The sequence below is a fragment of the Thamnophis sirtalis genome, unplaced genomic scaffold (genome assembly GCF_051295495.1).
Source record: "Thamnophis sirtalis isolate CommonGarterSnake01/CBP01778 unplaced genomic scaffold, rThaSir2_p1.2 scaffold_3, whole genome shotgun sequence".
Classification (NCBI taxonomy): domain Eukaryota; kingdom Metazoa; phylum Chordata; class Lepidosauria; order Squamata; family Natricidae; genus Thamnophis; species Thamnophis sirtalis.
Window position 1 is genome coordinate 24,897,120 of NW_028261383.1, and position 14,838 is coordinate 24,911,957.

Genomic DNA, 14,838 nt, shown 5'->3' on the forward strand with positions numbered 1-14,838 from the left:
AAAGTTAGCTTTATAAAAGGGGAGTTAAAGTACAAGTGTGCGATTTCTCCGCGGGTCGCCCATGAGGCCAATGATGAAGGAAGACACGGACACGAGTTTCCTCCGGGATGGGACGACCCGGAACAGAGTCCGGAGGCCTCTTTTATTGAGCATACACAAGGAAAGGGTGGATTCACATGGTCTATGTGGACCAATCATGATTGTACAAGTCTATGGTATATGGTAACTCATTTACTTCCATGTAGACCTAAAGAATGCCCATATTCAGCAAATAAATCTTTTACCAGCATGCAAACTTCTAATCCTTAATTAATGTTTGAGAGTTAATCAGTTGTAACCTCTGACCTACTTAACGGTTAGAGTTAAGAGTCTGTGATTGCTGATCTATTTAATGCTTAGAGGTAAACAGTTTGTTTTACTGATCTACTTAGAGTTAAGAGTCTGTGATTACTGATCTACTTAATGCTTAGAGTTAAGAGTTTGTGACTACTGATCTTATGATATGGTTAATCATTACTGCTGTTGTATACGTGTTCCAGCACAGCTATGCATGCCTACACTTATACTACAACACAAGTGAGGGTTGATGCTGAAGTCTGTTAGTTTATTTTAGAATATGGTTGTTAATGCTTATACCCTATATTTGCTCTGGGAGGTTGGGGGGGGGAGATGGGGGGGAGTTGGGTTTTGGGGGGAAGGTATATTTTTGTAAAAAATAATAATTAAACTTTTAATTTAAAAAAAGGTTAAAAAAAAAAGAAAAGTCTTGGCCTATGCGGAAACAGATAGGCTCACTCTTGAACTTAAAATTAAGTGGAATCAGAATATTTTGAAGTCTGGAACAGATTTTATGATTGGTATAAGACAAGGTGACAAGACTGGAACAAACTGTATATATTGTGATTGGACAGAAGGATAGACAATGTATTAAATAGGCTAATAGTTAATGGTTGAGGCTAGTTGTATATAATGTGAAGGTATGGTCACTTCGACTTTGCGGTACTGCATTGTTTTAAATGTAAAAATAATAAAAAATATATTCAAAAAAATAAAAATAAAGTTGAGTCTGTAGCCTTGGTTGCCACAGTTCTGAAAAAAGCTGGAGGTGGGAGAATAATCACAAGGTACGCTATGCTTCTAAAGGAGGAACATCCTGGTGTGGGATGATTTAGTACTGATAATAATTTGGAGTTCAGATTCTAGCAAAAATGAAATTCAGATCCTGCAACATAAAAGCATAATGTCAGCTCACAAAGGAATCACAAGGCCGGGTTATGAGAATTCAGTCCACAACATTTCCAGGCAAATACAGTGAAATCAGTTTTCTCAGTTAAAAATCTGAGAAAGAAGCAACAGATTCATGATTAAGCAGCGCTATTATATATTCATGTGCTCACCAGATCTTTAAAATGCTCGTCATTCCTTCTTCTTCCTCCGCTGGTTTTGCAAAACCCAACAGCTTCAAGATTTGTTTGAAAAGACGCAGTATATCAAACCTGAAGGGAAGCTGGCTGAGGCCATCTTTGAAGCTTCAGGGTTGCCACAAGGAAGAAGAAGGAAAAGGGAGGGGGAAATACATAGCTAGCTGGGGGTTTGTAGTCAAAACAAGAAGTTTTCCTGGGGGAACCAAGGACATCCCAACAGGTGGCTGAGGAGAGGAGGAGTGAAATAACCAACCTGCTGGTCAACACCTTGATTGGACAATGTGACTGAGGGCTTGGGGGAAGGGGAAACTTTTACTTTTTAATTAGGTGAAAACTGTGGGAACCTTCAGAGTCGGTTTTCACCAGTTGTGCCAATATGAAGTATCCAATAAATTGTTCCTTGAGGAATCTACCTGCCTCAGATTTCTGCTTTCTTTGGGTGCGTTACAGGGGTGGGTTCTTGCGAGTTCCCTCTTCCATCATGTTTCTATTTTGCAATGTGATCCTCATTCATTCTTTCTTTATAACCAAACAGCCTTCTTTTCATACCCGTCACTCGGTTTTGGATTCAGTCCAGATTACGGTATCTATCTAGCCCCCACAACAGGAGTGGGTTCCTGCCAGTTCTAACCTCTTCTATAGAAGAGGTTCCACAAATCTACAGTGCCATTCAGAACCAGTTCCAGCTCCCTCTTCCCACCTGTCCGCACACATCATCAAACTGAATAACCAGAGGAGGAATTTTGGGAGTTGAAGTCCACAAGTCTTAAAGCTGTCGAGTTTGAACACCCCTGGAGGTTTTTTCTAAAGGGTTAGGGGTGCAAGGGTCTTGTAACTTGACAGCTTTAAGACTTGCGTGCTTCAAATGCCAGAGTTTCTGAGCCAACATTTTGGTTGTTAAGCAAGAGCGTTGTTAAGTGAGTTTCACCACATTTTATAAGTTGGCCATGCCCACCCAGTCATATGACTGCCAAGCCACTCCCACTCAGTCACATGGCCGGCAAGACCACTCCCACAAAGCAGGCCACACCTACAGAAGAGGTGCTAAAAAAAATTGAAACCCACCACTGGTGCATTACTTGGAAAGCTGACACCACTATTCTAGTTCAACCCTTTGCCCAAGGCAGGAGACTTTATTCCATCCCAAACAAATGGCTGCCCAATCCTTTCTTGAAGACCTCCATCAAAAAGGCACCCACAACTCCAGAAGATCATTTCACTGCCTGTTTCTTTCTCTGTGACCCTCCTTTTTTTTTCTTTTACTAGTCTGTTTTCCCAAGAATGTTTATACACCATCATTTGCCATGTTTCTGATCCAAGTTTGGTGACTCTGAACAAAATATTTGAAGGGAGAGGACAGGTTCTGTGTCCAGAGAAATGGGGAAGAGAGGAGCAAATTTTATTTTACTTATTGCACTTGTTTATTAAATTTATCCGCCACCCATTTCACCACCAAGCAACTCTGGGCAGCTTAACAATTGCATACAACTTTGGACCAGCTCCTCTCTCTCAGCCCAACTCACCTCAAAGGTTGGTTGTTGTGGGGAAAACAGGAGGAGGAAAAATTATTAGGTATGTTCCCTGCCTTCAGTTATTTATAAAAATAATAAAAAAAAATTTTAAAAAAAATCTGAGAAATAAAATAAAAATAAATAGCATATGTAAATTGAATTGGATCCCAAAGGTGTAGGGAAAAACTAGGCTGAGCCAGGTGGTGGAGTTAATTAAGTCATCAGTCTAGAGTTGTTACATTCCCACAAACAGTCCTAAGTCCAACCCCTCTTGAATTCTGTTGACACTTATCTAGCACCAATTTAGCATTGGATGTTGGTTCACTGCATTTTCGTGTGTGGGCTTAAGCAGTAAATCTTCCTAATTGCAATTTAATTTACCATCCTGAAGCTTCACCCTGTTTGTTGGTTAGTTGGTTCGTTGGTTGGTTGGTTGGTTTATTGGACTGATATGCCGCCCTTCTCCCAAAGGACTCAGGGCGGCATACAACATTTAAAAAGCCCACATATTACAAAAGTTAAAAAGGAAATTAGATAGAGTATCCAAAAACAAACCCAATTAATATTAACAAAACATTTTAAAAATTAGATTACAATTAACAATTAAATCAATCATTTATTTTATTTTGTTCAGGCCAGGCCGGCTTGCTGGAAAAGCCAACTTTTTAGGGCCAGAGGTCAGGGATTATGCGAAGCTTCAGAGGGCAGCTCATTCCAGAGGGAAGGCGCTCCCACAGAGAAGGCTCTCCCCCTGGGGGTCGCTAGCCAACACTGTCTGGCCGACGGCACCCTGAGGAGGCAGGGGTGGGTTTCGACCGGTTCGCACCGGTCCCTGCGATCTGGTTGGTCGCCGAACCCGAAAGTAAGTAACTTCCGGGAACGGCAAAGCCCCCCCCCCCGCGCCCCCGCGCGCCCGCACACCCGCGCCCGCTCCTTACCCGTTTTTTTCGAATTTTGCACTTTCCACGCATGCGCAGAACGCCTGCGCAATCCTCCAGGAGCAGCTGGAGCATCGCGCAGATGCTAGTACGCATGCGTGCGCCACGTGCGTGCACGAGGATGCCGCATGCGTGTGCGAGGACGCCGCGTGCGTGCGCGAGGACGCTGCCAGCCTCGTTCCAACCGATCCGGTTGGAACGGGGCGAGAAACCCACCCCTGTGAGGAGGCAAACTTTGTGGGATCGCACTGGACGGTGGAAGGCTACCGGTGGCAGTAGGTGGTCTCGCAGGTACCCTGGGCCTAAGCTGACAGGGTGACTAAGTGTCCAAACTCTGGTTTGTTCAGCTCCAAAGAGGAAAGGGACATGGTGGCTCAGTGGTTAAGACACTGAGCTTGTCAATCAGAAAGATGGACAGTTCAGCGGTTCGAATCCCTAGTGCCCTGTAACAGAGTGAGCTCCCGTTACTTGTCCCAGGTTCTGCCAACCTAGCAGTTCAAAAGCATGTAAAAATGCAAGTAGAAAAATAGGAACCACCCTTGACGGGAAGGTAACAAGATTCTGTACATATTTGGTGTTTAGTCATGCCAGCCACATGACCACAGAGATGTCTTCGGACAGCGCTGGCTCTTTGGCTTTGAAACAGAGAAGAGCACCGCCCCCTAGATTCAGGAATGATTAGCACCTATGTGTGAGGGGAACCTTTACCTTTACCTTAAAGAGGAAAGAGCTGGAGAATCACATCGAAAGGCTAGAATTAAACAGATTCGATTAGCTTGAAGCTCAGTTCTCAGATCTTTCTCCAAAAGGTGATCTTACCATTTTGTACTTCATTAATGATATGCTGAAAATTGTATTTTCACGACAATTTAAATCCCAGGTTTGCTTATCCGCATGCCACTATTTCTTATTTTCTATTTTTACACGAGTTATTTCTTATTTCCTCTTCTGTATACTTTTCCTTAAGACGTTTATGTTTGCGAGAAAGGGGGGAGGAACTATATACACACTGCAAGTTAGGAAAGCAACAGGGATAATGTAAACACCCAAGTGATCTATTCACGCAGATCAAGCCAAGCCACACCCTAGCCTAACTTTCTGTTCCTTGTACCAGCTGGTTAGGCAGATGCCTCCCAGAACCACAAAAGTGGGACACTAAATTTTCCCTGCTCCAGATGTGAACTGGGGCTACATTGGTGTGGAGAGATTAGGCAAGGGTTAGAAAAGGGAAAGAAAGAAAAAATTCTGGCCAACCTTATCCCCAGGAAATAGAAGATAATTTATGAAGACGGTTCTCGTGTTTTTTTCCAAACCTGGCTAAAAATTGTAGAAGTGATCCCAATTGATTTGGAAGATGCCTTGGAGAAGATTGCAGCATTTGTTGGGGATGGGATTAAAAATCTTCTCAAGCGCGGTTGATGTGTTCTCTTACTCCCAGTCACCTGTCAAGAAGAAGTGAAAAGGCATGGAGGGGAATGCTTTAAATCAGATGTGCTTATCTCTCAGAGGCAGAGAAGAAATGGTCTTTCTCTGGCCTTTTTTTTTTTTAAACCCTGGTATTCTTCATGAAACGCTTTGTGTTGCATTATTTAATTATCCATCTGCTGAGTTTCTAAGCCAACTCAACAGTCTGAGCAACTCTAGACAATCTGCAACCCATTAAAACAAAGAAGCAAGTAGAGACTGGCCATTATCATCATCATCATCATCATCCACCACAACAACAAAACTAAAGATAATTAGTCCATCAGGAAAGAAAACATCAAATGCCAAGGAACCAAATCCAGATTGTATTGGATCACAGGTCAACAGTTTCAGGGCCCGTTAAAAGGGAGATGTTTTAAGGGATTTCTTAAAAGACAACAGAGTTAGGTCCTTATGACTGTGAGAATCTCAGAGGCCAGAGGCGGCCACCGGAAAAAGCACATTTCTGTGATCCAACAAGATGATGGTAGAAGTACTGTATTTTCCGGGCTGTAAAATGCATCGGAGTATAAAACGCACCATAATTTTGAAGAGGTACATTTTTTAAAAAAAGTTTTTGCACTCTGCAGGACTCCCAAACCCGCTGCACGCCTCATTTTTTGCAAAAAGGGGGGGCATGCAGAGCTTTGGGAAGCATGTAGAGTGCTCCTGGATGCTGGGGAGGCGGGGGGAACAAGCAAAAACAGCCCGTGTTTTGCTCATTTTGTCCTCCCCAGCGTCCAGGGGCACTTTGCAAGTCTCTCAAACCCTCTGCACATCCATTTTTGCAAAGGTGGTCGGGTTTCGGTGGGCCAAAGTTTTTTGGCAAAAATGCTGTATTCAGTGTATAAGGCGCACCTAGATTTTCACTCTTTTGGGGGGGGAAGGTGCGTCTTATACTCTGAAAAATAGGTAACTGGAGAGGAGGAGGAGGAAGAGGAGGGGAGGAGGGGGAGGAGGAGGAGGAGGAGGAGGAGGAGGAGGAGAAGAAGAAGAAGAAGAAGAAGAAGAAGAAGAAGAAGAAGAAGAAGAAGAAGAAGAAGAAGAAGAAGAACAACAACAACAACAACAACAACAACAACAACAACAACAACCTGAGTAACTTTAAGATATGTGGATTGAATTCCCATGCTGGCTGGGGAATTCTGGGAATTGAAGTCCACATTTTTAAAAAGTCGCCCAAGTGGAGAAACACTAGAATTTGAAGACGTCATTGCAATGAAGTGTTTATGCTTTTAAAACCAACATTTGGGACTACATCAAATCTCAAGAGCTCTGTGGAAAGAAATGTGGTCTACTTAAGCCAACATCTTCTCTCTCATCTCATGATACCTATGGAAGCCAAGAAAGAGGGAATGCAGCATTGAGAAGGGTGGGATTTCAATGCTAAAAAGTCAAGACCTGTTTTTCATCATTCCAGAAAGCAGGTCAGAGAATAATGGAATTAAATTTCAGGAAGATGGGTCCCAAGTGAATGTTAGCAGAGAGGAATGAAAGGCCTAACGGTAAAGACAATTTGACAGAGGAAATACCGACTTAGATGTGTTCAGGCAGATATTAAACAGCCATCTCTCCTGGTAACTTTAATCTTAATTCCTGCCCAGTACAGGAAGTTGGATTGAAAGATAAGGAGTCACTTCCAACTCTGTAATTCCAGGATTCAATGGCTAAAGTTTGCCTTTTAATGCACCTAATGTCAGGGTTCGAAGCAGTGGTAAAATTCAATATTTTTTTTTACTATCGGTTCTGTGGGCGTGGCTTGGTGTGCGTGGCAGGGGAAGGATACTGCAAAATCTCCATTCCCACCCCACTCTGAGGCCAGCCAGAGATGGCATTTGCCGGTTCTCCAAAACACTCAAAATTTCCACTACCGGTTCTCCAGAACCTGTCAAAACCAGCTAAATTTCACCCCTGGTTCCAACACCCCCAACAGAACAAGGCTCCAAGGTTAAACTTTCCTCAAAGTTCCACTTCATTAGAAATATCATATTGGCACATCTGGGAAAACCCACATCTGAAAGCTTCCAGGATTTCCCCAGCCAAAAGAAAGTCCAGGTCCCTCTGTCCCAGCACCCATCACATGGTCCAATCAATGCATCGCCCTAACTGGAGATACTCCCCAGTCACACCCCTCAAGGTGCAGGGCAGGGTGGCTTTGACTCTCTCGGAGAAAGGAATGTTATTGTGGCTGTATATTTCTCCAGCTCCATACAATCCCCCCTCCCAGTTTTCCACAGCACTAAATGTGGCAGGCCTGAAGATCCAATGCCCAAGATGGCTTCCAGGCATCCTGACACCTTATAGGAATTATTTTATACTCATGTTCTAGATTTATTTGGTCAGAAGTGACCGGCTTTCTTCCAGATTTATTGATTCAGACAGGGCTACCACCACCTCAAAATAATGACTTCCATCCTTTAGTTATCTCCTCTCTTACTCATTCTTCTCCTGGAAACGTTGCCTTTTAGCCATGGGAAATGAGAGGGATGTTCGATTCTGAGTCTCATTTACTCAGATGATCTGTTGATGATAAGAATAAATTGTATTTAAAAACAATGTCATATCAAAGGGGAGGAATGTAAAATAATATTTTTGGTCTGAGAAGCCATCGACATTCTAGTTCACTGATGATTAACCTTTTTGTCCTCACATGCTGAAAGTGCTCATGCATGCACAACAGCGCATGCACACATGCCCGCAGCCATAATACAATGCACGTCTCTCTCTCTTCTCGTCTCTTCTCTCCTTTCTTCTTTTTTCTCTTTTCTTTTCTCTCCTCTTCTCTTTTCTCTTCTCTTTTCTCTTCTCTTTGCTTCTCTTCTCTCCTCTTCTCTTTTATCTCCACTCTTCTTTTCTCTTTGCTTCTCTTCTCTCCTCTCCTCTTTTCTCTCCTCTTTTCTCTTTGCTTCTCTCCTCTTCTCTTCTCTTTTCTCTCCTCTTTGCTTCTCTTCTCTTTTCTCTCCTCTTTTCTCTTCTCTTTGCTTCTCTTCCCTTCTCTCCTCTTCTCTTTTCTCTTTGCTTCTCTTTTCTCCTCTCCTCTTCTCTTTTCTCTTTGCTTCTCTTCTCTCCTCTTCTCTTCTCTTCTCTCTTTGCTTCTCTTCTCTTTTCTCCTCTCCTCTTCTCTCTTCACTTCTCCTTTCATTGCTCTTCTCTCCTCTTTTCTCTTCTCTCTTCTCTTTTCTCTCCTCTCTCTCCTCTTCTCTCCTCTCCTCTCCTCTTCTCTTTTCTCTTCTCTTCACTCCTCTCCTCTCTTTTCCCTTCTCTTCTCTTTTCTCTTCTCTTTTCTCTCCTCTCTTCTCTCCTCTCTTTTCTTCCTTTCCCTCCCTTCCTTTCTCTCCTTTCTCTTCTGTTCTCTCCTTAGCTTTCTACCCTTTTCCTTAAAAAAAAACAAACCCTGTCCAGTTAAACTTTCTTGCATTTCATCATCATATAAGAAGCACTCTTAAATATAAAACTATTCACCCAGACACTCATCATGGTTTGACTCTTAAGACATATTTCTGTATGTACCACGAAATTATGGATCACATGTAAAGTCTCCTTCGACTTGGCACCTTAATCTTGTTTTTCTTTACTTTCTTTGGAAAGGTGTGGCCTTCCACCTGCAGGATTTTTTTAAATCAGAGATTCATGCTTCCCGTCCAAATAACCGCAGGGCTCCTCAACCAGTCCCACCACCTACTTTCTATCTTCAGGAGAATGAATCTCCATACAGTTGGGAACATGTGGATTTTCCCTGTCAGCGATAGGCAGGTGTCCAATCCCATTCTTCAGGTAAAGGAAAAATGTTGCCCATCCCTGCAGCATCCTTGGCTCGGATGCAGCTCGTTCAATTCCTGCCGACTCCTTCAGAAAGAGTTTTCTCAACGTGTGAGTTGTCACCCAGCAGAACAGGCTGCCAAGTGAAGGAGTGAGTTGCTCCCTAGAAATTTTCAAGCAAAGGAAAGGCCATCCATCAGAGATCTAGAACCGCAGAGTTTGAGGAAACCTTGGGAATCTATGATTTAGCAAGACAAACCTTGTGACAAAGGATGGAGGATGTTAGGGGTATCTCCGTTGGGAGACAGAAAGTAGCGCAGCGGAATGTACAGCTAGAGAGAAGGAACGTTGCTAGTAGAAGAAAACACACAAATAGAGTCTCAGACACTGCTAGTAAAAGCAAGTAGCTTTACTACTAACAATAGCTTCACAAGCAGTGATAGTAGGTATTTATCCAAACACAATTCAAAGAACAAACAATTGCTTACAGTCGCAGTTCACGTTCCAGTCATCAAGCGAGCAAGTAGTCATCAAGCATAGGACAAACGGAGAGAGAAAGTGTGAGCTTTCCTGACTCCCTCTTATTGTAAAGTTAATTACAGCTGATAAGTACATTCACCCAGTTAAAGCAACATCGACCATTTGTTATTATTTGTTAAGAGCCGAGGTGGCGCAGTGGTTAAATGCAGCACTGCAAGCTACTTCAGCTGACTGCAGTTCTGCAGTTCGGCTGTTCAAATCTCACCGGCTCAAGGTTGACTCAGCCTTCCATCCTTCCGAGGTGGGTAAAATGAGGACCCGGATTGTTGGGAGCAATATGCTGACTGTAAACCGCTTAGAGAGGGCTGAAAGCCCTATGAAGCGGTATATAAGTTTAACTGCTATTGCTATTATATATGAATCTATATTGCCTACCCAACACTAGGAGTAGACTCCCAACAGAGGACATTGAGGGACAGGTGTACTCAGGGAAAGCGCCGCTGTTTCTGGTTCCAGATCCCATTAGATGTGTCATTGCCCCTGCCAGCTATTTAATCAGTTGGAGTCAGCAAACCACTGGAAAGCATTTGCACTCGCACAGTGCCATGCGCTTCCATCGGCCATCCTGTATGGCAAGTATAAAAGGATACCGTCAGAGGTGGTTTCCTGAACCGGTTAATACCGGTTCGCTGCGTGCATGCTTTGCCGGCCGCGCGTTGCTCGCGCATGCGCATTTGACTAAAAATTGCTCTGCACGGGGGCAAAACCATGCCAGAAGACACTGGAGAGCTGGTTCGGGGGCATGTCAGGCCTGGGTCACTGCCAGTTCTGTGACCCAGGCATGAATTCCGCTACCGGTTCGGCCGCACTGGGCCGAACCGGCAACAACCCACCTCTGGATACCATTCATAGAAAGACTCTGTCCCTGCGACTCAGGAGAGGTGGAGACTGTGGGGCACATGCTCCTTAGATGTTCCTTTTATACGGAGATTAGGAAAAAACATATTTTCTGCCAATAACTGCTAGTTATCCTTGCCATTCCGACACTACCTATCTCCAGGGGCTGCTTAAGGATGAACAGTCCATAACTACAGCGCAGGCGGGCAGATTCTGCGCAGCAGGACGAGAGATTTGTCGCAAACACGTGTCTTCTCCACCATAGCTATATAACAATTGTGGCAAACCCCACAACTGCTTAGTCCCTTCCCTTTTAGCCTTGAAACTACAACAGGCCACACAGTTTAAGGATTGCAACCAGGGGTGAAAGTCAGCAGGTTCTGACAGGTTCTGGAGAACTGGTAGCGGAAATTTTGAGTAGCAGTTAGCAATAGCAATAGCAGTTAGACTTATATACCGCTTCTTAGAGCTTTCAGCCTTCTCTAAGCGGTTTACAGAGTCAGCATATTGCCCCCACAGTCTGGGTCCTCATTTTACCCACCTCGGAAGGATGGAAGGCTGAGTCAACCTTCAGAGTTAGTAGTTAGTTAGTTAGTAGTTCAGAGAACCGGCAAATGCCACTTCTGACTGGCCCCAAAATGGGGTGGGAATGGAGATTTTGCAGTATCCTTCCCCTTCATGGTATTGGACCTGGGTACTTGAGAGACCGCCTGCTGCCAATTACCTCCCAAAGACACATTAGATCACACAGGGTTGGCCTCCTCCGGGTTCCGTCTACCAGCCAATGCCATCTGGCTACTACCCGGGGGAGGGCCTTCTCTGTGGCAGCACTGGCCCTTTGGAACGAACTCCCCGCCGAGATTCGGACCCTCACCTCTCTCCAGGCCTTCCGAAAAGCCGTTAAAACCTGGCTGTGTCGGCAGGCCTGGGGTTGATGAGTTCCCTTCCCCTCTCGATTGTGTGTCTGTTGGTTATTTTAAATGCTTGCATTTGTAGTTCTTGTGTTTCCCTTCCCCTCTTGGGTTTGTGAGCCGCCCTGAGCCCCGTTGGGAATAGGGCGGCATATAAATAAAACGAAACCTGAAACCTGGAGTGGAGTGAGAATGGGGATTTTGCAGTATCCTTCCCCTGGAGTGGGATGAGAATGGAGATTTTGCAGTATCCTTCCCCTGTCATGCCCACCAAGCCACGCTCACAGAACCGGTAGTAAAAAAAATTGAATTGCACCACTGATTGCAACTATCATATAGTCAAACCACGTATAATTGACACTGGATTTTATTATAGATTTTAGTTGCTATTCATTATTTTATACTAGAAGTTTTAAATCTATATATACTGAATGCTTTTATTTGTTCTGGTTGCTGGTCTAAGATTGTAATAATAAAATTGTGGTTGTTGAACTATAGTCAATATTTCTTAAAGTCCAGTTGCTAGGAAGCAATAGTGGGGAAAGAACAGTTGCGTTGTGTTCATCCTTCTGAACATTCTGGTTCAAACTCATTTGTTAAATCGTGTGGCTTAGTGCCAGGAGAGACTCCAGCCTGATGTAGCAAGGTTCTTGAGCTGTTCTTAAGAAAGGGTGAAGGAACTGGACATGTTTACTCCATGACAGCCACCTTCAAATAATATTTGAAGGACTATGACATCTTTTTGGGTCTGGGAAGGGGGGACTGTGCGTCATCGTTGACTCCTGACGATTGCATGTAGAAATTCACGCAATTTTCTTGGCAGGATTTTCAGAAATGGTTTACCTCTCCTGTCTTCTTCCTAGGGCTGAGAAAGAGGGACTGGCCTAAAGTCTCCCAGCTGACTTCATGCCCAAGGCGAGAACAGAATTATTATTATTATTTTGCTGCATTTAACCACCAAACTGATTCTCATGATATACCGTATTTTTTAGACTATAAGATGCACTGGAGTATAAGACGCACCATGATTTTGAAGAGGTACATTTTTTTAAAAAGGCTTTTGCACTCTGCAGGCCTCCCAAACCTTCTGCACACCTCATTTTTTGCAAAAAAAAAAAAAAAAAGGGAGGGCATGGATAGGCTTTGGGAGGCTTGTAGAGTGCTCCTGGGGGGTGGGGGAGCAAAATGGCCTGTTTTTTTGCTCTTTCTTCCCCTCCCCAGCCCTCAGAAGCACTTTGCAAGCCTCCCAAAGCCTATGCACGTCCATTTTTGCAAAGGGGGCAGGGTTTCGGTAGGCCAAAAATGCTGTATTCAGTGTATAAGATGCACCCAGATTTTCACCCTCTTTTTTGAGGGAAAAAGGGTGCGTCTTATACTCGGAAAAATACGATAGTTTAGATGTGTGGCTTTTCTGCAAGGATTGTAAGATGGTTAATGATCATTGTCGTTTTGATGTCTATGGAGATTCTCAGTCATCCAGGTCATAGCTGTCTCAAGGGTGTTTTCTCAAAAGGGAGCTGGATTGTTTTTTTCCTTTGTTTTGATGGTTTCAAAAGATTAGAACAGTGATAGCGAACCATGTATGTATGTGTGTGTGTGTGTGTGTGTATACACACACACACACACACACATATATATATATATATGCACACACACACATATACATATATATACATACACACACACACACACACACACATATATATATATATATGCACACACACATATACATACATATACATACACACACACACACACATATATATATATGCACACACACACATATACATACATATACATACACACACACACACATATACATACATATACACACACACACACACACACACACACACACACACACACACACACACACACACACACACACACACACATATATATATATATATATATATATATATATATATATATATATATATATATATAGCTACTTGGGGGACTCAGGCCAAACCAAAGAGGGTTTTGATATAGACATGTTCTGATTCTGGTGTCTGATGATTTTCAACAATTCTGCACTGGTGCTGTGCACAAATTAAAAACATCCGACTGTTCCAACTTTGTATCTCGGCTGACTCTTTTATCTCAGTTGTTTCCCAGTGTTTGTCTATCATTAGTACCACATTTTGGAGCTTTCACAAAAGACGATCATTTCTTGGATTGCCAATTTAGTTCTATCACTCCTTGCAGTTGATTAGAACAACGGAAGCTTATTTTAGCGATATCAACACTAAATCCGCTCTGGAAATGCTTAGAAGGAGCCAGGGACTTACTCAATTCTCACCATCTGATAGAAATAGAATTAAAAATAGAATCATAGGGCTGGAAGGGAAATGGAGGTCTTCCAATCCAACCCCCGTGATGGCGAACCTACGGCACGCGTGCCACAGGTGACACACGGAGCCATATTCGCCGGTACACCAGCTATCAGCTCTGATGCGTATACGGAACAAACTTCTGGTTGGCCCGTTGGACCTGTTTTTCCTCCTCCCCAGTCTCCAGAGGCTTTCCTGAAGCCTGGGGAGGATGAAAAATGGCCCCCAATGGGCCAACCGGAAGTTCAGAAATGATCCGTTTCCAGCTTCCGGAGTACTTCCGGGGGGGGCTGGGGGAGGCCATTTTCACCCTCCCCAGGCTTCAGGAAAGCCTCCAGAGACTGGGGAGGAGTCGTATGCTCATGCGCAAGTGGGCGGGGAGGATTGAAATGGTGTGATCATGCATGTGTGAGCGATAGTATCCGTGTGCACAATTGTGACACACTATCAGAAAAGGGTTCACCGTCATTGCCCTACCCAAAGCAATTCTTATACCATCCTGGAAAAATGATTGTCCAATGTTTTCTTGAAAACCTCCAGCAATGGAATATCTACCAGTCCAGGAGGCAAGCAGCTTCATTACTTAACAATTCTCACTGTGAATCATGGAGACTCCTCTCCACCCTTCTGATTTTGCAAATAATATTCTTAAATGGAAAGCTTTTCTCAGTGTTGCTTCCAACCATGTACATACTCCCTTTGCTTATGCATTTTGGTATGTGAGTCTTGAGGATGGAGAAGGACAGTATTGCAGCAATCAGAGAAATATGCAAAAGCTGAAGAAAAAAACTGGCTTTCAGTTTTAGATTAAATTACACAGGTCTGCGACTAAAAAGTTGTTTGATTATTTTCATCTACTCTCCATGTATTTTGGTGTGCTGAAAACAAATAAAATATTGAAAAAACTCCTAGACGTCATGATTTGCCACAACATGTGAAATTGTCTTCAAATGTATCATTTTTTTTTAAATTTTGGTATTTTTTTATATTATGGGTTTTTAACCAAATTTAAAGCACAAATTACTATTAATTAATTCACATAAGTGCATTTAAAATATAAAATGCCCCAAAAAACCTTAAAGAGTTTGTCCGAGTTATGTAAAAAAAAATATAGCACTGTA